Source organism: Canis aureus, chromosome 30 (genome assembly GCF_053574225.1).
Source record: "Canis aureus isolate CA01 chromosome 30, VMU_Caureus_v.1.0, whole genome shotgun sequence".
NCBI classification, from domain to species: Eukaryota; Metazoa; Chordata; class Mammalia; order Carnivora; family Canidae; genus Canis; species Canis aureus.
The window spans coordinates 27,813,630-27,838,501 of record NC_135640.1 but is presented as its reverse complement, the minus strand read 5'-3'; the positions used below and the strand labels follow the sequence as shown (position 1 = coordinate 27,838,501).

Below are 24,872 nucleotides of genomic sequence, written 5' to 3'. Positions count from 1 at the left end.
ATCTTTTAGATGCTATGACTTCTTTATAATTTGGTCTATATTATTTCTGTTGAAATTGATTCTGTTACTTACAAATATAGGAGTCAGTTTTATTTTTGTAAATTTGCTGTGCTTCCTCTACCTGGATGCCATTAGATCACAATAAAGCTATTTCTGGTTGCTTTCAGCCACTTAAAGCTTTAACTGCAGTTAGGAATGGGATGCTAGGACAGAATTCATAGCAATAGAAGGTCTGAAGGGGTCTATGTTCCATAGTCATAACTTACATAGACTTATAAGACTTGATCATCTGGAATGACAACCCAAAGGATTAGGTGGACTGGTTTGGGTCCCTTAAAGAATGTGAGCAGAAGTGGAATTCATTTCAAACATTTTACATTGTTTTAATTTGAATTTTTCACCTGTACAGGCACCTAATTCTTTTGGTCGCTCCTTTGGCTTAGTGCGCTTGTGACTAATAGCCTTACCATTTAAAAACTGTCAACTTTTCAGAAATCAAGTGCTTTTCCTTATAAAATAAATTTAGAAAACTTTATGGAATGATATTCACATGGATAAAAAATTATAACACTTAATGACTAAATAATACTATTCCTTAGAGATGGTAGCTTCCGTAACACACAAAAAAAGGGCAGGGTGGGTCAGTTTTACTGCTTCCACCTGTGCAATGCAGGCTGGAAGATGAAATAGAGTGATTCAAAATCATACTCCGAATAGAGCCTTTATTAAGCATTAGCTTTGCTTTAAAATCTTTTTGGTTTTGCCATAATTCTCCATTCATTTAAAAAAAAATGACATGAGTGAAGGAATCCATTTAAGCTCACGAAGACTTCTGTTTACTTGTATCTTTTTAAAATATGTTCAGCTACTAAAAACTTCTATTTGCCACATATAAAATGTTTTAACTTATTATAAAAAATCCCATGATGATAGTACCATGTATGATGATAATAAGTAGAAATCATTTTACGTTGATATATTTGTGATAATTTGTTATATAGCAAAGAAAACTAATGCACCCTATGTGTAGATCTATTCTCCCATTTCACAAGCTTGATACTGTATTGAGAGATACCCTATATACAAACTTACAATAAAAGTTAAACTTACGGAAGTCTTTATAGGAGATGTCAAAATAGGTCAATGAGAGTTTAGAAAAAAGAGTGAGGAGTTCTTTCTGAAGGAATCAGGGGCACTTCATGAAGAAAGTGGACCTAGGTTTATTTAAAAATGAAGAAATACCTCTAGGTGAACATAGGAAGGGCATTAGAGCTGCTGGTTTTCATGAATAGAGATGCATTGGCAGCTGCACGGAGATTAGTGCTCTATTTACATGGGTATGTATAGTATGTGAAGGGGAATAACGAGGATTCAGGTTGAAGAGTAGTTTGGAGACTTGTAGATACTGTACCTAGTGTGGGTTATTACCGAAGCTGTTTTGATGGGGAAAGAGTTGAGATGGTTTTCTACTTACTACTTCTATGACCTGGCATAAATTTCTAAACCTCATTCTTCCCATGAAATGAAAAAAGAGAAGACGCACCAGGTAATGTGGTTCATTCAGTGACAAAGGGACTAGGTGCTCAGAACAGGGAGGGATTGGAGATTATTATCCACAGCATCTCTGGCCATTGCAAGGAGAATAAAGTGGAGGAAAGAGGTTGCTAAAGGTAGGTTAAAATGTACTGTGATGGCTTGTGGCCAGCCTGTGTTAATAGTAGTATGAGAGAGAGATAAGAGAAGCTGGAGGGATACAAAGAACCAAGCATACTTTTATGTCACTGTCAAACATTTCTAAAAGCAAAAAGAAAGCATTGCAAAATAAGAAAAGTTCAAAAATTTTTTTAAAAAAACACTAAAACATTCTTGTGTTCATTCCTGGATGAAATCTATTATTTGATATCATCACTACATCCAGTACTCTCATTCTTAGAGCTTCCTAAGGCAGAATTGATTTTGTTTACTAATGAAAGTGAGTAAACATTTTCAAACATGGAATGACGTGATCACATTTGTTCTTGAAGAACATAAGCATCATGACATGTGGAGGACAAATAGGAGTTGAATAAGGTGGCAGTGGGTAGAGAGCTTAAAGTAGTATCTTGTAATCCAGTAAAGGCACCTGAGGCCTAGATGAGAGCCATGATGGCAGGAATGAAGAGTTGTAGTTTTAGACACAACCCAAAGGGAGAATTTTTGGAATTTGGTGGGTGAGTGAACACATGACATAAATATGGAAGAAGTGATTCCAGTGGTATCCTTTTGTGTTGGTTCCCAAGAGCAGATGTTGCACATCTGTCCTCAATTTCCTGTTCAGTGACATCAAATTGTTACTTGACCACAGTGTGAATAATTACAACACTGGAATGGCAAACATTGCAAATTAGAACATTTTTTTTAAAGATTTGACCCATTTATTCATGAGAGGCGGGGGGAGAGAGAGAGGCAGAGACACAGAGGAAGAAGCAGGCTCCATGTAGGAAGCCTGATGTGGGACTTAATCCTGGGACTCCGGGATCATGCCCTGAGCCAAAGGCAGACGCTCAACCACTGAGCCACCTAGGCATTCTGCAAATTAGAACATTTTTAATGAAAACTGCTGTTAAACATGTATCTCCACTTCACTGAATTCTTAGTTTTCAAGTGGGAAGTAAGTGGCTAGGAAGATGGTAGTTCTATTAATTGAGAAAAGTTAAGTTGAGAGAAGAAAAATTTGAATCAAAAAAGGTAAATGAGGTAAAAGAAGCATGAGTTTCTGGTGGAGAAAGAGGAAATAGGTAAGTGTGCCTTAGGGCCTCTTAAATTGCTTTTCCAGAGGTAAGCACCGTGCTTGGTACTTGGTTTTACATTCTTCTAATACCAGCTAAATGACTAACTTGTGTGGTCTTCCATAAGGAAATCTGGTAGGAGGTTAGAAATGCAAAATTTGAATTTAAAACTATATATACAACTGGACACATATACAGGGATTATCTATATGGGGTTGTAGTCGAAGTAGAGGCACAGAAGGATTTCATTAAAAGAATCTATGGAGGTATACATAGGAGAAGGTAGAATTTTGAGCAATTTATGACCAAAGGCATTTGAGAAGAAAGAGATAAAATGGTATTGCCAAAAATCTGGTAGGCAGAAGTGGGAGCCAGGCTGGAATGCTATGGATCAGACAAGGTTAAAATCTAAGAATCTTCCAGAGAATTTGATGAGTAGTGATCTGCAAGGGCTGTTGTCACTCAGATGATTGGATCAGAATCCACATTTAAAATCTCTCAAAATGCAGTCATCATCACAAGAATGACCTGGAGGCTTTGTTAACACAGATTTTGAGACTCTTCTCACAGATCTTGATGCAATAGTGGTTTCATTCAGGATGTTTGTAGCCTGTTGTTTCAGAAACACTGTGGAAGGGATTAAGACATACTAGGGAATAGGATATAGAACTAAAAAGATTAAAAGCCTAGGATTCTTTTGTATTTTGACAGAAACGAGAAGAGAGAAGCATTGGACTCTTTACCAGAAGTGGGTTTATGAAGTATATTTTCAGGTTAGGAGTGAATTGAGTATGGTGATTAAAAGAATGTGCAAATCAGAGAACAGAAAAAGACAATGATGTATAAGAAAAAGAGGAAAAATGAGTTGGTATAGGCCTATGGAGCAGAAAGAAGTGTGTACTTACTTTTGGAGATGGCCAGGGAGAGAAAAGACTTTGTTATTGAAGTAAAAAAAAAAAAAGGAAAGTTTGTTAAAAGAAACATTTAAATGTCAAGCATATTGTACCATATTCAGGTGATAAAACTAACAAATATCACTTAATGTTTTCATCTGCATATCAAATAAAAATATCTAAGAGGAATATGATTTACTTTTAAGAATTGATTAGTTTTCCATTATGGTTAAAAATTCCATTCATACTCAGAAGGCTTTTTAATCCTTTTTTTTTCTTCCAAATAAATGCAGCTAAGAGCAAAGGTCTAGTTTTCTTTCCTAAAAATGGCTATATAATTAGGAAATCACTAATTAGATTAATTGATACCATTCTGGAGGTTTCAAACAGACATTTGGTGTAGTGATTTGATTAGAAAGGTGTTAGAAAGTCTGGAGGAGTGAAGAATGGAAGGAGTTTCACTCAGACATTAAAAAGGTACTCCTAGGATCCCTGGGTGGCTCAGTGGTTTAGTGCCTGCCTTTGGCCCAGGGCATAATCCTGGAGTCCCAGGATCGAGTCCCACATCAGACTCCCTGCATGGAGCCTGCTTCTCCCTCTGCCTCTCTCTCTCTCTCTTTCTCTGCGTGTCTCTCATAAATAAATAAAATCTTTTTTTTTTTTTTTTTTTTTAAAGAAGGTACTCCCATCCATGGATGGAGGCCACCAACTTGCCCTGGGAGCTGAGCCAATGGCACTGCTGTTGAAGCCCTTTTGTGGCACCACCCTTGTGCCACTTCTCAGACTGTGGATGATGCTGGCACCTGCGTTCCCTACTGTTGCACCTGCTTGAGCTGGAAGCATAATAATATCTCTTTTCTTCATACTTCCAGTTTATCACAGGTATCTCCACCAGCTAACTCTCACTTTGCAGTGGAGTTTTCGAAATATAGTTTGTAAGCATCTAACTCCTGTGATACTGAGAAGAGCACAAAAAGGTGAGAATGGGACACAGTGCTCAGTGAGAGACAATGGCCACACACTCATCTTTATCTTTCCAAATGAGAAAAAAAGATGCTCAAAAATATATAAGGATAATATGAATAATATGAGAAATGCTAGGAAAATACCGTATTAGAAGAGACTGAATGCATGTTAGCTGAGTTGTTCAGATGTCTTTTGTTCTGCCTTTTTTCATATATTTTTATTAGTGACCTAATCCAAAGCTTTTCCTATGACTACGGAAAACACACATACACACACACACACACGCACACATCTGTGTATGTATGTATGCATATAAGTAGCATATTTAAACAACAGTCATAGCATAGATTTGATAATTTATTGAGTTATTCAGGAACTATTTATAGAAAGTTTGCTTTGTGCATTTTACGAGGTTGGATGGAGATTTAAACCAATAATGTCAGCCAACATTTATTGAGAACTGATTTTGTGCTTGGAACTTTTCTAAGCATCTAATATGTTGTATCTCATGACATCCTTACAGCTATTCTATGAGGTAGGTACGCTTACTGTATCCATGCCACAAATTATGACAAAGTAACAAAAAACAACAAAACAGGAAACAGAGTTTATGCAATTTGCACAACATCAAATTTGATAGATGGTACAGTAATCAGAGCGATAAGAATTTTACAGTATGATAAGAACAATTAATATGTATTAAAACATTTTAACGTAAAGTAAAAGCTTCTATGTCCTATAAGAGTTAAATATACTTCCAGTATATTAATATATATAAATATATTTATATAAATATATATTCATATATCAAATATTAATATAATATATTATTGATATATTAATATATAAATATTAATATATATTAATAAACTGGAAATAGGGAGAAGAGAGTTATTATGCTTCCGCTCTGGTAGGTGCAACAGTAGGGAATGCAGGTGCCAGCATCATCCACAGTCTGAGAAGTGGCACAAGGGTGGTGCCACAAAAGGGCTTCAACGGCAGTGCCGTTGGCTCAGCTCCCAGGGCAGGTTGGTGGCCTCCATCCATGGATGGGGGTACCTTCTTAATGTCTGAGTAAAACTCCTTCCACTCTTCACTCCTCCAGACTTTCTAACACCTTTCTAATCAAGTCACTACACCAAATGTCTGTTTGAAATCTCCAGAATGGTATCAATTAATTTAATATATTACACACACACACATACATATATATTCCATGTGGCATAGAGATCAGCCACAGAAGAGCATATGACACTACTCCACCCTTTCTGAGATCATACTATTTCCCATAAGAGTCTCCATGATGATCTTTAAATGCTAACTCGGTTCCAGATCACTGCCTTAGCAGCTAGTTGTTTGGTTTAGTTTTTTTTTTTTTTTTTTTCTGATGGTTTGTGCAAACATCAGGTCAAGATGTCTCAGACAAATAAAGTAATGTTCACTAGGAACATTTGTAACTAAATGACAATGTTTAAATGATCAGACCCATTCCAACCATTAGAGTTTTTATTTTTCCAATATTAAAATTGTGACCATCTACATAACTCATGCAGCAATTCATGGAGGCAAATTTCATGGGCCTTTTCTTTCTTGTGATGTGAAGGAAAGAACAGTAGCAACTATTGACACATATTAGCCCTATAGCATCAAAGAATCTTTGATTAAGAATTATGATGGATAATAGAGCCTAGAGAAAGTGTGGAAGGGAAACTAAAGTGACAAATCTAGGTGTTTTGAGAGAAGAGAGTATGGGGATGGAGGTAGATGTGTGCATGTGGGTGTGGGGCTAAGAGTATGTGCCATAAAACACTCAAATTTATATAATTGTACAAAGATTAAAAACAATGAATAGGCTTGAAAATGAAAGAGAAAGAGAAAGTACCATTCCTCTGAAATTTTGAGAAAATATAACTGATTTTTTGCTTTTTTTTCTATTATCTTAAACCTTGGGTTACATCTTTTGTACAATACTTAAGAATGGATCATTAACTTCAGGGTTTCTAAGCTTCAGAGAAAGAACCTGTTCCTTTTAAGGATAAGATGTGGTCTGAAGAATTTTTGACTATAGGGCCAAGGAGAATCAGTATTAATATCTGCACTATTTTATATATTTCTCTGGGGAAACTTCACATCTGTTTTTCTATTTTATCCTCACAATAACTTTGTAAAGTGAGAAAGACAAATATTACACTCCTCATTTTATAGATGGGAATCTGGGGTCTATTAAGGTCAAATGACCTGGCTAACACCAAACAACCAAGATTAGAACCCAGAGCTCCTGACACATTATCCAGAAGATTTCTAGCACCCCGGTGCCTCCTATGTAGGCCTCTTGAAAGCAGCTCTGCAACAGAAGTGTAAGTTAACTTTTCTTCCTTTGAACAGGTTCTTTTTATTTGCTTTATTTTTCTGAATTAGGAATTTTCAGAGGGTTAGCACCTTAGTGTATGTACGATGGATTTTTCCTATTAGGTAACACTGCCCTTTGCTTCACCCGCCACACAGCCGGGCTAAGTAATTCTAAAGGAATGTTGTCATGCCAAAGACTCAAGAGAAAGTAGGTTGAGTAAAAATCAATTTATTAAAGTAAATCCAGTTTTTTTTTTTTGTTGTTGGTTATACTTTTAAGAGTCCCTTGGTTAAACATTAAGGTGTTCTTACCACAGAAATAAATAATAATTTTATGTGTTTGGATATATAGCAAAAGAGTAAAAAAGATTACACTTTCTGAAAATGTGACTGTTTACAAAGCCCTAGAATGTGTACTTTCAAAAAGCTTAGAAACCAAACTCATAAAAACACAAACAACAGTGCTTTGACACATAATATTAGACTGTAGAGTTATTTTGACGATTGAATAATAGGGCCGTATTCGTTTTTTCTCTTAATGATTCACTTGGTTAATTTGTTTGGTAAGTTCTATCAGACAGCTCTCAGAGATGGATTGGTTCCAGCGTTCATTAAAAAAAAAAGATATTCATCAAGCTGAGATTAAGGTCTATTTTGTTTTCCTGTGGCCTAGAACTTGGCTTGGTTTGCTCCACGTGAGATGAAACTCATGTGATTTTCTTCGCTCTGCAATCTAATGTGTCAGTGTACAGAGGGTTCATAGTGGTCGGTCCTAAGAGATCTGTTACACCCAGCGGCCTGTTCCCTTTAAATAGAATCCACTTGAAATGGCAATGGGGTGTATATTTCACTCAGGGCAGATAAACCTTGACAGTTGAGTTAGAGTACTAGATTTTCTTAGATGTTTCAGTGAATTTACAATGCTGAGTGCACTTGAAACCTAAAATCAGAGAGAATGGCACTGCTGCTCTAATAAGACCTGGGGAAATCAGGTGGGTCCCTTTCACTGTCCAAGGATGGAAGGTAATGAGTTACTATCTCTAAACATATAACGTGATTCTTGGGCCAAATTGTGTACGAGACAGTACTCTAGGCGTCAGTTATGGGGAGTTGGGTTGAGAGGGGACTGATTGGCTGGCAGAACAGAATGGAGGTACAACGAGAAGTCAAGTATATGGGAAATGTGTTGGTGTGTGTGTGTTTTGTTTTTCTTGATAAATATATGTTTTTGCTCATTGGGTAAAAGAAGGAGATAACGCATTGAGACACTGTAATTTGTCTTCATTTAAATGGGTAACCGCTAAATGGTGAATTCTATAGTTCTATATTATAAAAGAGGTTTGCGTGGAAACCAGTATAGCCTGGGGATCCCTGGAAGGGTCAGCGATTTAGCCCTGCCTTCAGCCCAGGGTGTGATCCTGGAGTCCCGGGATCGATCCCACATCTGGCTCCCTGCATGGAGCCTGCTTCTCTGCTTCTCTCTCTGCCTATGTCTCTGCCTCTCTCTCTCTCTCTTTGTATCTCTCATGAATAAATAAAATCTAAAAAAAAAAAAAGACAAGAAAAGAGTATAGCCTGCCTAAGAGACACAAAAAGACATTTCTACTCAGAAAGCGCCAGGAAAAGAATTGTCAGCTCTTATTCTACTCAGAGGTCATAACTGGAGCTGGAACTCTAAAAATTCTCTATGTTTGTCTGATGGAGACTCTTGGCTAAGAATTTTCAGATTGTCTGGCTCCTCCAGGAATCCTAGTTTTGAGTAACAGACTTGCGATATCAGTATCCATACTTTGAGATGTCAGTAACACACTTCTTTGGCAGAATAAGGGCAGTTTCTTCCTTATGGCTCATCTCCAGCTTTTTGGCATTTATTCCTATTCTTGAAAGGATCTGAACATCACACGGTGAATCAGGGATTTTATAGTGACCCGAGTAACAGCTACTTCAGTTGAAACATTGCATGGAGATCAGGGAAATGGTGACAGTTAACATCGGTATAACACGTCTTTCAGTCTAGGGTTTTGTTTTTTTTTTTTAAGATTTTATTTATTTATTCATGAGAGACACACAGAGAGACACACACAGAGAGACATAGGCAGAAGGAGAAGCAGGCTCCCTACAGGGAGCCTGATGATGTAGGACTCGATCCCCGGGCCCTGGGTTCCCATCCTGAGCCAAAGGCAGACACTCAACCACTGAGCCACCCAGGTGTCCCTTCAATTTCTCTTCTAGACACTTTATGTATAATAATTTACGTGGTTCCCCACAACAGCCCCATTCTACAAAAGGGGAAACTGAGACCCAGAGGAGTTGGGGAGATCATTCAAGACCTGAATATTAGTAAATGACAGAGCTGATGTTTCCTCCCTGGCAGTCTGGTTCCAGAGTTCACGCTCTCTTCCCCTATAGTGTATACCCCCAAGGAAGCATAGCAAGCCATCCCACTGTGTTCTGTGAAATCTTACTACCTCTCTGGCCTCATAATTCCACCTCCTCATATGGTCTATCCTCATACCTGGAGCTTTCTGTACCAAATGCGCCTTTTTGTCTACTTAAACTCTTTACTATTCTCCCATAGGAAGGTCTCCGTTTCTCAGATTTTCATTCTTCAAAAGTATAAAGTGAGAGAAAATCCCCACTCCTTCAGTAAAGTGAAATTCAGATGCAAGAAAGAAAAGGATTCTGACTGAATTAATTCATCCTAAATGAGAAAGGATATTGGCAATCTTGTATTTGCATTTTCAAAGGGATCAAGGATTGCTAAATTAATTTTTAATTGGTCAAAATTCAGGCAAGCTATACAGTTTAAAGCCTATGGGTATAGAAGTGCCTTTGTGGCTCAGTGGGTTAAGGTTCCAACTCTTGATTTTGGCTCATGATTGCAGGGTTGTGAGATCAAGCCCCACGTTGGGCTCCACATGGAGTGTGGAGCCTGCTTAGGCTTCTCTCTCACTCACCTTCTGCCTCTACCCCCACATTCTCTCTCGATCTCTAAAAACAAAACAAAATACACATATGGGTATATTGGGTTAAACTATATTTAATGGCCATTTCTAAGGGAAAAATGCTTGAACATCAGAAATCTCATTTGATTCAACTTGACAGTGTAGGATGGAGGAGAAGCTTCTTGCTGCCCCATAAAATGAAGCACCCCAAACACATCCACCTAACAATAAGATTAGTGTTTAAAACTAGTCCAGACGTGGGCAGGGGCCTATGGTGCTATCTCCTAAGCCTTCATAGTGCTTTTTTTATTTTTTTTGAGAACTGTCATTTTGTTGTACACACCTGCTTCACTGGCCAAGGAAGAGTGGAGTCATATGCGCTTTGGAGTGGCTACCGCCACCACCAGGAAGCCACTTCTCCAAGTGGCTTTGTGAGGACTGTGTAAAATCCTGAGCCCTTGTTCTGATGAGATGCTGCCAGCAATAAAAACTGCATTTTCTCAATTATCTCACTTGATCTGGTATAAGTGCTTCCAGGCACAGTTGGATAAACCTGTAGTGATGAGTGTAAAAGACTGTTTATAAACTTGCTGAAAGTGAAAATATTTCATAATGTCTGTGAAAAATTCCCTTGTTTTAACTTGGTCATATTTGGTCTTCTTATTTATTGGTTTTATTTTTTTAAAGATTTATTTTTATTTATTTATGATAGACAAAGAGAGGCAGAGACACAGGTTTTATTTTTTTATTTAAGTATAGCTAATGCACTTAAAACACAATGTTACCTTAGTTTCAGGTATATAACTTAGCAGTTCAACATCTCTATGGGTTATGCTGTGCTCACAAGTGTAGCTACCATCTATCCCTATACAATGTTATTACAATATCATCGACTGTATTCCCTATGCTGACCCATTATCCCTGTGACTTATTCATTCTATAACAAGAAGCCTGTGTCTCCTACTCCCCTTCACCCATTTTGTCCATCCCTCACACCCCCTCCCCTCTGGCAACCATCAGTTTGTTCTCTGTACAGGTCTGATTCTGCTTTTTGTTTGTTTATTCACTTGTTTTGTTTTTTAGATTCCACATATGAGTGAAATCATATGGTATTTGCCTTTCTCTGATTTATTTCATTTAGCATAATACCCTCTAGGTGCATCCATGTTATCCCAAATGGCACTATCTCATTTTTTATGACTGTGTAATATTCCATTATATATATAATTTTCCTTATGCATTCATCTATTCATGGGCTCTTGGGCTGCTTCCTATCTTGGTTGTTATGAGTAATGCTGCAATAAATATAGGGGTGCATATATATTTTTGAATTAGTGTTTTCATTTTCTTAGGGCAAATAGTAGGAAATTATTGGATCATATAGTATTTCCATTTTTAGTTTTTTGCAGAATCTTCAGGCTGTTTGTTTTCTATAGTAGCTGCGCTAATTTCCATTCCCACCACCAATGCATGAGGGATCTTTTCTTCCGTGTCCTCATCAACACTTGTTATTTCTGGTCTTTTTTATTTCAGCCATTCTGACAGGTGTAAGGTGATATCTCATTGTGGTTTTGATATGAATTACCCTGATGATGAGTGATGCTGAGCTTTTTATTTTTATGTGTCTGTTGGCTGCCTGTATGTCTTCTTTGGCAAAATGCCTATTCAGGTTCTCTGCTCAATTTTTTTTTTTTTTTTTTTTTTGTGTGTGTGTGTGTGTGAGTGAGTCGGGGGAGAAGCAGAATCTTAAGCAGTCTCATGCCCAGCGTGGGGCCTGATGTGGGCCTCAATGTCATAACCCTGAGATCACGACCTGAGTGGAAATTAAGAGTCAGACACTTAATTGACTGGGCCACCAGGCACTCCTCTACTCGTTATTGAATCAGATTTTTTTTGGTGTTGAGTTGTGTAACTTTTTTATGTATTTTGGATATTAACCCCTTATTGAATATATGATGTTTAGATTGTCAAATATTTGCTTGTGTGCATATGGGTAGTTGTGTATGTAGTACGCATGGACATGTACAAAAAAGTATTTTTAAATGGGTCATAAAACCAAGAGGTAAACCCCCATAAACCTAGATGTTTAACACCCAGACTAGATTGTTCTGTGGTGTGCACAATGACAATCCACGTTCATAAAGATAAAAAAAATAGTTTTTGAAACTCTATTGAATCACTGAAGAAAAGCTAAATTATATCCCATAAGATGTAAATCTTAATTAGATTTTGAATGACATACTCAGGGTTTGAATAGATTAAATTTTCATCTACTCATCACAGTTCCCCAAATTTCTGTTCTTGAGTCATTCTTGATTAAAGCTTTTTGCTCTGCTCTTTTCCAAAGGTAGTTAGGTTGGAGCTGAGTATGGTATGCATGGTCCCCTGAAGTCCTGTTCTGGCCTCCAAAAGATCATCCTCCCCTATCTTATGAAATACATCTGACTTTGGCTGCAGGCCACAAGAAGAAACACATCAAATACCAGGAAAAAACACGTAATCCTAGAATAAACTGATACCCACCCAGCTGAACTTGTAAGAAAAATTCACAGGCACAGAGTCAAGTAAATAATCACAAGCTTTGTATTTTTTAATACATATATTTGTTCTCGTCAGTCACTCCCTCTATTCATCATGGTTTCTTTTAACATCTGCTCGATGATTTCCCATGAAAAATACTTCCAAAGCTGTTCAACTATCATTATTATCTACTGAGATAGCTTTGGGGTTCATACAATTGGTTTCTCATTGTTTTTTTTTTTTTTAAATCTATCATTTCAAACATGTAATTTCTTAAGGCTTATTCAAAGTGGGGGAAGTATTCTCCTTAGAAGAGAGTAAGGAAAAATCTATGACTCTGGCTTTTTTTTTTTTTTTTTTTTCCCCTGCCCTCTTTTCTCTACCAAAAGGAGCATGTGGTAAAGTGCTTGCGCCACAGACACTGGCCTTTTCTTCTTGTGGAAAAAGGCGCTGCTGTTTTACGGTGGCCTGGAGGCCTGAGGCTGCTGGCTGCCAGGGGCTCCTGCTCTAATGGCTTCACCAAGCACACAGCACCAGAGGAGGAGCAGAGGGCCTGAGCCTGCTCCCTGTTTGCTTGCTCAGTAGCCTGGAGCAAAGGCTTTCTGCTCTCCAGAATCTTCCTCTCTCCTTCCTCTTCCCTTCTCTCTTTCCCTCTAGGCCTCCTAATCAGAGACTCTGCACAGAATTTATCAGAGGTTTCCTGCTGCAGTTAGAAAGGACCATTTTCTTGCATTTTTCTTAAAGTTGACATAAATAAGATATACGTAGGGATGAGCTTGATTGTGTTTAAACTCACAGATAATTTGTCCACGTATTTTATTTATCTGCTATGGCTGCATTTTTATCATCAATATTAGCCATAAGATTTAGTGAGAGAAGTGTTTATGGCAGTGTCAAGCTCTGAAAAGTTTTGGCTCCATTGCTTCAAGACCTTGTAAACTTCTCTGTGCTACTCTTGGTACGTCTGCAAATGCAGGGCTGAGATAAATATAAAAGATTATGTGGGAGAGTGCCCAGCTTACACTTGGCACTCAAAGCATCTTTACTTGTGTTATTATGAAAGTAATTGTATTAGTATACCCGATGAAAGTAGAAATACCTCCTGGTTCTTTGAAAAGGTGAACCTAATACATAAAAATATTTATCCCATCTAAATTCACTCGATTTCTATGTTAAAATATTTAACGATGACAGATTTTGGCAGTACTTGGAGAAGTAATTTGAAATCAGATTACATTTAGAGGTAAACTACCAAATAAATAATTTCCTGAAATTAAAAGGAAAAAAAAAAGCCTGTGTTTTTTTTTCCCCAAGCAGTTTATATCTATAATTTGCCAATAGATTTATTTAAAAAAAATCTCAGAAACTAAAAGTATGTTTCATATTACTAGATCCTTGGTGTTCAAAATGTAACCCCTGAATCAGCAAAAATAATATCAGCTGGGAACTTACTAGAAGTGCAGCATTTCACTGACAAGAAAATCTCTGTGTTGAAGCAACTCATGCCATCAGTGGGTAATTTAATTATTGAAAATATTTTTCATGTTTGTGAAAAAAAATTACATCAAAAGGATAAAATGTCGACCCTTCTGTAACTAATTTAGTTTTGTTGCCTTCTTATTTCTGAGTAAAACAGTCACAGTCCCTCCCAGTCAGAAAGATGACAGTAAAGCATTTTTAAGAAAAAAAAAAAAAAAATCACACTTCCTATTAGTCCTTTTAGGTTTCCACTATGGATGGGCAAGCTACTGCCATGGGCCAAAAGTGACTAGCTCCCTGTTTTTGTAAATAAAGTTTTATAGAAACACAGCTATGCCCATTTGTTTACAGATGGTCTCTGGCTGCACTTGTGTTTCCACAGCAACGTCCAGTACTTACAGCAGAGACAGTATGGCTCACAGTGTCTAAAATATTTTCCATCTGCCCCTTTATAAGGAAAATTTTTCTCCGGACGTCTGGGTGGCTCAGCGGCTGAGTGTCTGCTTTCGGCTCAGCGCCTGATCCCAGGATCCTGGGATCGAGTCCCACATCGAGCTCCTCCCAGCCTGCTTCTCCTTCCACTTATGTCTCTGCCTCTCTCTGTGTCTCTCATGAATAAATACATAAAGTCTAAAAAAAAAGAAAGAAATTTTTCTGAACCCTGGTCTACACTAAGCATTCCCATTTCTCCTACAAGTATTTAATCAACTTCATGTGTGTGTTGGGAACCATGCTCAATGTTGGGGTTTTAGAAATGGAAAGAATCCCTCCCTTCAAGATCATTCTGAGCATATTCTTCCTTGAATACTATTACTTATAAATATCATCTTAACTACAATGCCAAAGTTCAAATGGGCTTAATGAATATAGAATAGTAGGATATTTACTAGTGAAGAATAAGAGACAAATGTCCATTCTGATATGGATTTGCTATTTCTCTTAGTGATAGCTTTGGATGCATCAGTTTTGCATCTTTAGCTTGTACTCAAATCTTTGATGAGCAAAAATTTCCATTTAGTAAATGTGCACACATGTGTGTCATGAATCTCTTTTAATCTAACTCTTTTATCCCGCATTTACTTAATTATTATTATTTTTTTAATGAAAAATAGAAACTGCAGATTCACATAGAGCTACGCTTGACATGAGGGTTAACTATTCCTCCTGGTATTTTGACTTTGGGGAAAAATACTTGCTTTCTAAGAACTCTGTTTTCTAATCTATATAAAGTGAATAAAATTAGTAACTACCTTGTAGGATTTGGAGAAAGAACAACTGAAGTGGTGTCTACACGTGCCACACTACTGCCTGGCCTCAGGAAAGCCTCGGTAAATAGAAGCTTTCTTAATATGTTCAGGCCTTTTTTTCCTGTTCTATGTAGCAATGGTGAATCTCCAATGCTAATTCTTTTAGTTTTGTCTGCCAAACTGAACAGAGTTTGTTTGCTAAACATTCAATCAATTTAGTTATAAATGGTCACTAAAAAGAAGTCCCAAGGGCAGAACTCTGCAGCCTATCAACTATTGCTTTCTTCCAGGCAATGACTTCTTTGATCTTTTTTTTTTTTTTTTTTTTTTTAATAGAATTGTGGATTTGGGGATGCCTGGGTGGCTCAGGCTGTTAAGCATCTGCCTTCCCAGCTCAGGTCATGATCCCAGGGTCCTCTGATGAGTCCTGCACCAGGCTTCCTGCTCCGCGGAGAGCCTGCTTCTCCCTCTCCCTCTGCTACTCCCCCTGCTTGTGCTCTCTCTCTGTCAAATAAATAAGTAAAATCTAAAAAAAAAAAAAAAAAAGTCGTGGATTCACAAGGAGCTGTAAGAAATGATACAGAGGTCCCTTTCTGTCACCTGGTTTCACACGATAGCAACCAAGTCTAGTACAATATCACTACCTGGGAAATTGGTATCCACGGACTTATTCCTATTCCACCAGTTTTATATGCATTCATTTGTGTCTGTGTCAGTGTGTGTGTGAGTGTGTGTGTAGTTTAAAGTCCCAGGCACGTTCATCACATGTGCAGATTAGTGTGATAACCCTCGGTCAAGAAAAAGAACATTCCATTCTGTGCCACTTTTCTGTACTCACCTTGACTTCCCTACCATCCTCACTTCCTTTCTCAATTCCTGAAAACCACTAATTTATTTTCCATTTGTATAATTTTGTCACTTCAAGAATGTTATAAATAAAATAAAAGAGTATGTAATGTTCTGAGGTTGTCTTCCTCCTGAGTCGCTGTGTATATTGATACTTCATTCTTTCTATTTTGGGGGAAGGCCAGTGTTCCTCTTACTCAGAAACCCCCGGTGTTACTGGCGCTCCTGTGGGTGGTGTTGGGGGAGGACCTGGAGCCCAACATAATCATTCTCTACTGGCCCCTGTCAGGGGTGCAGCACTCCTAGACAGTGCTCCAGGCTTAATTAGGATATATTTTAGCTTAAAATTAAGAAGCACAGTGACTATCATGTTCATGTCCTTTGCTTTATAAGTTTAGAACTCTCTTAAAAAGGTGGAAAATGTTAGTTTGTCCTGACTTTTTCTTAGTCCATCCTGGATCTTAGTGAACTTCTCTCGTTTCTTCCTGGGGAAAGAGAGTGCAAGGGACCATGAGAGAGCCCTGGAGTTACTCATCACGGTTCAACAACTTTCTCAGCGTGATGCTAATGGATTCTGACTGCAATGATGACACACGGGGGGGTTTTCCGCAAATCGAGAAGCAATTCTCTCACACCAGCTGGGTGTCCTACAATTCAACTCAATCCTGACACTGTGTACAGGGAGTCAGCATCCGATCTCACGAGATAAGGCTCAGGCCTCCAACTCTGAACTTTAGTTCCCTTTGCCATTTGCAAGTCCACACTCTTACCTGTACTTCTGACCCACTATAAATCAGAGGTTGCATGACACCTTCCTTGGATTTGATTAATTTGCTACAGAGGCTACCAGAAGTCAGGAAACCAGTTTACTTACTATATTATAAGTTTCTTACAAAGGATGCCAAAGATACAAACTGACAGCTGCCTAAAGAAAGATACATAGGGGGACACCTGGGTGGCTCAGTGGTTGAGCATCTGCCTTCTGCTCAGGTCATGATCCTGGGGTCCTGGGATTGAGTCCCGCATGAGATCCCTGCAGGGAGCCTCTTTCTCCCTCTGCTTATGTCCCTGCATCTCTCTCTATGTCTCTCATGAATAAGTAAAGTGAAATCTTAAAGAAGAAAGAAAGAAAGAAAGAAAGAAAGAAAGAAAGAAAGAAAGAAAGAAAGAAAGGAAGGAAGGAAGGAAGGAAGGAAGGAAGGAAGGAAGAAAGAAAGAAAGAAAGAAAGAAAGAAAGAAGAGAAAGAAAGAGAGAGAAAGAGAAAGAAAGAAAGAAAGAAAGAAAGAAAGAAAGAAAGAAAGAAAGAAAAAAGCAAGCAAGCAAGCGAGCTAGGCTCCTAAGCAAAAGAGCTTCTGTCTTCATGGAGTTTGAGGTCCAGCAAGGTGACACATGGAAGTACTCTGGTTCACCCACCTAGAAATATTCTAAACCCAGTTCTTTTGGAATTTTATGGAAGCTTCATTACATGGGCATGATTGAATAAATCATTGGCCTTAGGACATTGATTCACCTTCTAGCCCCTCTCCCTCCCCAGACATCAGGGGATGAAACTGGAAGTTTCAAGTCTGATCACAGGGTTGGACCTCTTGGCAACCAGCCCCTTTTTAGGTGCTTTCCAAAAGTCACCTCGTAAACATAACAAAAGACACCTTTATCACTCTCAACACAGGAAATTCCAATGGTTTTAGGAGTTCAGTGCCAGGAACAGAGACAGGGAAGATCAAATGTATGTTTCTTGTTATAAATCACAGTATCACAGATGCATCAAGCAAACCACTGAACCTAATTACATTTGGTAATTTATACAATGGTGGAAATAATTTCTGCTCTATAAGGTTAGGAAGATCAGGAAAAAATAATATATGTGGAGTTGATTCATTGGCTACAACTTGCAACAAAAATATGATTATCCTTACACAGTAAATAATAGCATCTCTCCAGGAATTACATGTGCTTATATCCCCAACTCACCTCTGAGCCACAACCCAGATGCCCCTCCCCCATCATCACCACCATCATCAGTGCTGGAGGGGGATTTTCTTTTCACAGGCCCTGGGGCTTAGCCTACTTTCTGTTTCTACCTGCCTGCACGTACTCCTGTAAAGACTAGCTGTAGAATGAAAGCCTTGTCTTCAGATTCCTCCCTCGTCCTCGCCACCCCCAAAGAAATACACAAAAACTCACATTGTTTCAATGACTGTAGTTTAAAGTCAACCCCAACTAAGACATGGGGATTAAACCACTAGCAACATCTATAAACTTGGAGTCATTTCAAAATTATAGAATTATGGAAAATTGTCTGCCTGATGGATACTGGTTTATGGTTCTTGCCTTCTTTCTGAGGCATCAAAAGGAAGCCCCATTAGATATCATTCCCATTTCTTTTCCCCCTGGTGATAGCACTTACTACATTAAGTGCCCTCTTGTTAAAGAAAATCGTAGCCTGACAGTAATGAAAGCTATGGAAACAGAAGTTGGGATCCCTGGGTGGCTCAACGGGTGGGCGCCTGCCTTTGGCCCAGGGCGTGATCCTGGAGACCAGGGATCGAATCCCACATCGGGCTCCTGGTGCGTGGAGCCTGCTTCTCCCTCTGCCTATGTCTCTGCCCCTCTCTCTCTGTGACTATCATAAATAAATAAAAAAAAAATTGAAACAGAAGTTGTGGGGATTGGCAAGTCCAAAATCTGTCAAGCAGCTCTGTGGATCAAAATTCCTTCCTCTCTGGGAAATATCAGTTGTTGCTCTTAATGCCTTCAACTGATTAGATGAGGCCCACTTACATTATTAAGAGTAATATATAACTGATTGTAAATATCACTCATTTCTAGAGTATACCTTTACAGCACCATCTAAACTAGTGTTTCACCAAACAACACAACACTATGGCCTAGTCAAGCCGGCATATTCAATTAACTGCCACACAGTATATATTCTCAACTAAAGGTATGAATTTAAGGAAAGAAAGTGGAGGAAAATGCCAAATGAGCGAGTAAATGGGAAAAGCTTTAGAGACAATAGGATTATGGAATTTAAAGAAAAATTCATTTCCACCAAAGATATGATTATGCAAGCAGGGATAAATTAAAGAGAATTTAATAGTATTGAATGTGACAAAATAGTTGAAGTTGAGAATGTGAGAAAAACAGCAGATTTGTCAATTTGTAAAATGTTAAGTAATAAAGTGGGAATGAAATATAAGGATAGGAAATCATTACGCTGTTAAGAATTGGGGTGATTATCCATGGAAAAGATAACTGGGTAATAACTTCAGAAGGCTGGGTGGTTAAAAAAAGAGGTTTTCTTTGTTTTGTTATTGAGATAGAGGATGGGGGAATGGTTGTAATGGAGGTACAAATTAAAAATTAAAAGAACAAAAAAAAATAAAAAATAAAAATAAAAATTAAAAGAACAGCTAAAAATATGTGAAAGTAAAACAGAGAGTGCATGGTTACATAAGCAAAGTATTATTGCCAGAGTCTGGAGAGTCCAGTCTTTTTCTCACAGAGCCTTCCTACAGTGGAAGAAAGAAGGAGAAATTAAGCCCCAAAAGTACAGTCCCAGAATTAACACCTGAGGGTAATGATAAATGAAGTTCAAGAACATGCTCAGGAGAAAGAAGTTAAAAGAAAGTTAAAGACAAAAATCAGATTCCACTGCTACACAAAAACATTATTTTTATGCAATGGTTCTATATAATCCACAAGGAAGAGAAATATGTATTCAAGAGCAGATTAGTGGTCAAAACTACACAGGTTGCTCTAATGCAGGAAGTGATCTGCAGAGATTGAACTGGGATTGCTACAGTCAGTAATCGCGTTGTCTGGTTCACCAGTGGTTAAGCTCATTTCTCAACTGGAAGTTTAAGAAACAAAAGGGTTGACTAGACATTTTTAAATCCTCCATGATGATAAATAGCAACAATCAGAAGAATCTAGACTCAGACAGATGAGATGGACTTTATTTCTATTCTCCAACGTTTCCCCTTTTTATGCATTTGGGCTGATATCTAGTTGCTTTATCACTCTTAGCTCAGGAGCCTTCTCCACAACCTCATTCCATTATCAAGGGGGGAAATTGCAGAACTGAGAGATATATGTAATAATAGAATTAGATGCCCCCCCCCCCAGTTCTTTTATGATACTTGGGTATACATGTGTCAAGATTTTTTTGAATTGTTTTAAATATGTGCAAAAAAAAAAAAAAAGAAAAGAAAAAAAAAAGAGGCCTTAGCAGAATATATGTACTCTTCTAATTATCAAGGAGTTTCTGATAAATATTGACACAATAAAAATATAAACTTTTCTATTCTCTAGAATCCATAAAAAAGACCTGAAGAATATACAAAAAAAAGGACCATTTTTTTGGCCCCTAAATACCAATTCAATAAATCTAGGAAAATTCCAAATTTCTTGCCATTTAATTTTAATTATCTTTAAGTAGAGAAAAATTTGGATCAAATTTGGAGAAGTTGTTTAGAGGTGATCCAAGCTTAATTGTAAACAACTAGAAGAAGCATTATAAACTGGACATTATAAACATATCTTTTTAGGACTTAAACCCCCTCCTACATGGAGAGATTCTCCTCTTTATGTGTCTTAGTAGAAGTCAGAGATTGACTTTCATTGCAGAAGTCAAATACAGAACAAAATCAAACAAGAAAACAAAAGAGGCACTCATTTCTGCACACACAAACATCTTCACTCCTTGCAATCAATCAAACATGATCAGTTAAACAAATCTGGCTCAGATTTGGCATAAGCACCTAAGGAATCACAGAAACCCCACACTGAGCAACAACTCTCAGGTCACAGGCATCACTGTGAATATGTCGCCAGTGGTGGAATTCAGTGACCAGTGACCAGCGCCAGGAACAACACAACGTGTCATACCTGGATTTTGGCGAGGTAGTTATGATGTCCTCACTGACTTTGCTTTGTGGCACCATGTTGTCTGCCCTCTCTGGTCCCTGCCTATTTTCTCAGTCTGTTCACCATGATCTTTCCCAACAATTCTGAACTAATTGCTGTCTTTTAAAAATTCCCTTTCTGTCCAAAAGATCTAGTAACTTAAAATAATCCCATTAATGTTGGCAAAAGACTCCCAGTGTAACCTCAATTGTTTGATGTCACTATTGAAGTACTAAAGTCAGTACATCAAAGAAAAGAAAACAAAAGAAAAGAAAACAAAAGAAAAGAACCCAAGTATCATTAGAAAGCTTGAAAGGCAGGTGGTTGCCAAGGGCTAGAGGGTAGAGATAATGGGGTGTTGCTGTTTAATGGCTGTAGAGTTTCAATTTTGTAAGATGGTAAGAATTATGGAGATTGGCTGTACAGCAATGTGAATGTATTTGACACTACTGATCTGTATACTTACACATGGATAAGATGGTAAATTTTCTTACATGTACTTTATCACAATCTAAAAAAATAATAATTAAAGGAAAAATGTGTGATAGGTCAAATTATCATTATTTGCAAAATATGGATATTTTTTCTCAAGGATATGGGGGTCAACTTAACATATAAATAACAAATTACATATGACAAGAAGTAAAAGATCTGATATTAAAGGACAACTATTCATTGTGAAAATAGTGACTGCTAGAAAATACAATGAGAAAAAGATCATTTACAATAATCCCCCAAAAGCTTGAATACTTATTAAACATGGTGAAGTTATAAAGTAAAACACGAGTAAAGCAAAAAAAAAAAAAAAAGAGAGAGACTTCATTCTCTATGGTAAAGATAACAATCTTAAAATTATTCTGTGAATTCAGAACAATTGCAGAAAAACTACCAATAGACATATTTCCTTTTGGAATTTAAGAAAATAATATCGACATTTATTAAAAAATAGATATGCAAGATAAATAAGAAAAAAAATTAAAAGAAGAATAAAGAGGGATGAGTAGATGATATACTGTATTTCAAAGCTACGTTAATTAAAATGGATTAGCAGTAGTCTAGATATAATCCAGGTAACAATAAAAAAAGACTCACTGGAAAATAAAAACATGTGGGAATTTAGTATGTGGTAAAGATAGCACTTCAAATAAATGGGGAGAGAACATATAATTAAGTAAAAGCTATTGGGACACATGATTTGCCATTTCAGTCATTTCAAAATGGATCAAATATGTACCTGTAAAATATGAGGCCATAAAAATTACTAGATGAACCTAAATACTAGATTAAAAAACCAAAAAACATGATGGAAAACATCTGTCAATTTGATTACTATGAATACCAACAAACTGACATAGAATAACATCAAAACTAAAAAAATCCTCAAGGTGAACTGACACCTATAATCTATTATTTGCAACACACTTCCAGGGAGAGACAGAGAGAGAGAGAGAGAGAGAGAGAGACACCAAAAGGGGGAGGGACATAGAGAGGGACAGGGGGGAGAGAGAGAGAAGAGAGAGACTAAGGGAAAGCTGGTAGAAACTCTTTGCTATTTATTTGCTGTTCCAGTTTTTGCTTCCTCTTTTGATTAGCATCGCCCCAGGAACACTTCCTCACCCTGCAGTGACTGTTTTTCCTATACCAGCATTTGCAGTCTTCCCAGAGTTCACAAACATCTCAATGTTTGTTCCTCCTGAGACACAGGCACCAGCCTGGTGATGCTCCTTTCAGCTCTCTGTGAGATCTCCTCCTCAAGCTTCTAAGTTCAATAATGCAAATGCTTCTCTTTGTCCTCCCAGCCCCAAGGACCACAGTTTCTTCCTATAGTTGCTGTCTCTGAAACACTTTCTAACCGTCTACTTTTCCAGTTCTTAAATATACATCAATACCATACACATATTATCACCCCAAAGTTTCCTCCCACCTTTTTTAAAAATTAAATTATTTTATTTTTTAATAAGAACTACCCTCTTAGCCAAATTTTGAGTATACCAATAGTATTGCTAACTATAGGCACTATGTCACAGGTCAGATCTCTAGGATTTACTCATGTTGCCTAACTGAAAATTTGACGAACACCTCTTGTTTGCCCCTCTCCCCAGCCCCTGTAAACCACCCTTCTACTGTATATTACTGTGAGTTTGATTATTTTAGATTCCTCATATAGTGGGATCATAGAATGTTTGTTCTTCTGTGTCTGGCTTATTTCCCCATAATTTCCTAAAGTTTCACCCATTTGTCACAAACGGCAGGATTTTTTTTTTCTTTTTTTTTTTTTCTAAGGTGGAATAATATTCCATTGTATACAAATACCGCGGTTTCTTTATCCTTTTATCTACTGAAGAGCATTTACTTTGCTTTTATGTCTTGGCTTTTGTGAATAATGTTGCAATGAAATAGGGGTGCAGCTAAGTCTTTGAAGTCCTCAGGTGAGTTCTCTGAGATATCTGTCCAGAAGTGGGGTTATTTGATCATATTTTGGTTCTATTTTAATTTTTTGAGGGGCCTCCTTACTGTTTTCTATGGTGGTCAACCAATTTATATTCCTACGAACAGTGCACAAGGGTTTCCTTTTCTCTACATCCTCATCAACTATGTAATTTTTTTTTTTATTTTCTTGATAATAGCCATTCTAATACATGTGAGTTGAAATCTCATTTTTTAATTTGCATTTCCTTATTATTAATGGTGTTGAACATATTTTCATGTACCTGTTGGCAGGTTGTGTGTCTTCTTTGGAAAAATGACTATTCAGGTTCTTTGCTCATTTTTAATTGGGTTATTGGTTTCTTTGCTATTGAGTTTTTTGAGTTGCTTGTATATTTTGGATATTAACCACTTATCAGATATGTGGTTTATAGATCTTTTCCCCCATTTCATAGGCTGCCTTTTTGTTGATGGTTCCCTTTGTTATATGGTGCTTTTTAGTTTGAATAAATCCCATTTCATTTACTGCCTGTGCTTTTGGTGTCATAGCCAAAAAATTATTGCCGGGTCCAATGTCAAGGAGCTTTTTTCTATGCTTTTTATTAGGAATTTTACAGTTTCAGGTATTAGATTTAAATCTTTAATCTGTTTTGATTTTATGTTTGTTTATAGCATAAGAGTCTAGTTTCATCCTTTTTTTGCATATAGATATTTAATTTTTTTGAAGAGCAATTCTTGAAGAGACTATCCTTTCCCCATTGTGTCTTCTTGGGACCTTGTTGAAGATTGATTGACAGTATATGTATAGGATTATTTCTGGGCTATTTATTCTGTTCTATTGGTCTATATGTCTTTTTATAGTGGTATGTACTGTTAGTTGGTTACTGGATCTTTATAATATATCTTAAAATCTGGAAGTGATTATTCTTGAGATATTCAGTTATGCTCCAGGTTTGTATTGCTTGAGATTGGTTTGGCTATTCAGAGTATTTTGTGATTCTATGTGAAATTTAGAATTTTATTTCCATTTCTGTAAAAACTGCCATTGGGATTTAATAGTGATTGTATTGAATTTACAGATCACTATAGATAGTATTTACCTGATTGTTCATGTTCTTTTTTAGCCTTGCACTGATGTCTATGCATTCAGAGAAGTAGACCAAAGAGCTGTCTTAGTATTGTGCACCTTTTCCCCACCCTGCAAAGACATACCAATGTTGAGAGTCACTGGAACCTTTCTTGGTCTTTTCTGGATTGTTTTCATTTTTATTGTTTAGTTCTAGATTCCTATAGAATGCTGCCAGAACCTATATTTTTATTTTTTCTTTTTTTAAATATTTTATTTATTTATTCATGAGAGGCAGAGAGAGGGGCAGAGATAGGAGAAGCAGGCTCCATGCAAGAAGCCTGATGGGGACTCGATCCGGGGACTCTGGGATCGTACCCAGAGCCAAAGGCAGATGCTCAACCACTGAGCCACCCAGGTGTCCCCTATATTTTTATTTTCTGATGGAAACTAGATT

The 24,872-nt window shown here is 37.3% G+C and overlaps 1 long non-coding RNA gene across 2 annotated transcripts in view; it reads left to right on the top strand.

Moving 5' to 3' along the window:
- The first annotated feature begins 7,803 nt into the window (after nucleotides 1-7,803).
- The window catches only part of LOC144301622 (uncharacterized), a 114,313-nt gene continuing 97,244 nt past the window's right edge, over nucleotides 7,804-24,872 (top strand). For both annotated transcript variants that reach the window (XR_013368379.1, XR_013368378.1), the window contains exon 1: nucleotides 7,804-7,968. This is a non-coding gene — a long non-coding RNA (uncharacterized LOC144301622). The remainder of the gene's footprint in view (nucleotides 7,969-24,872) is intronic.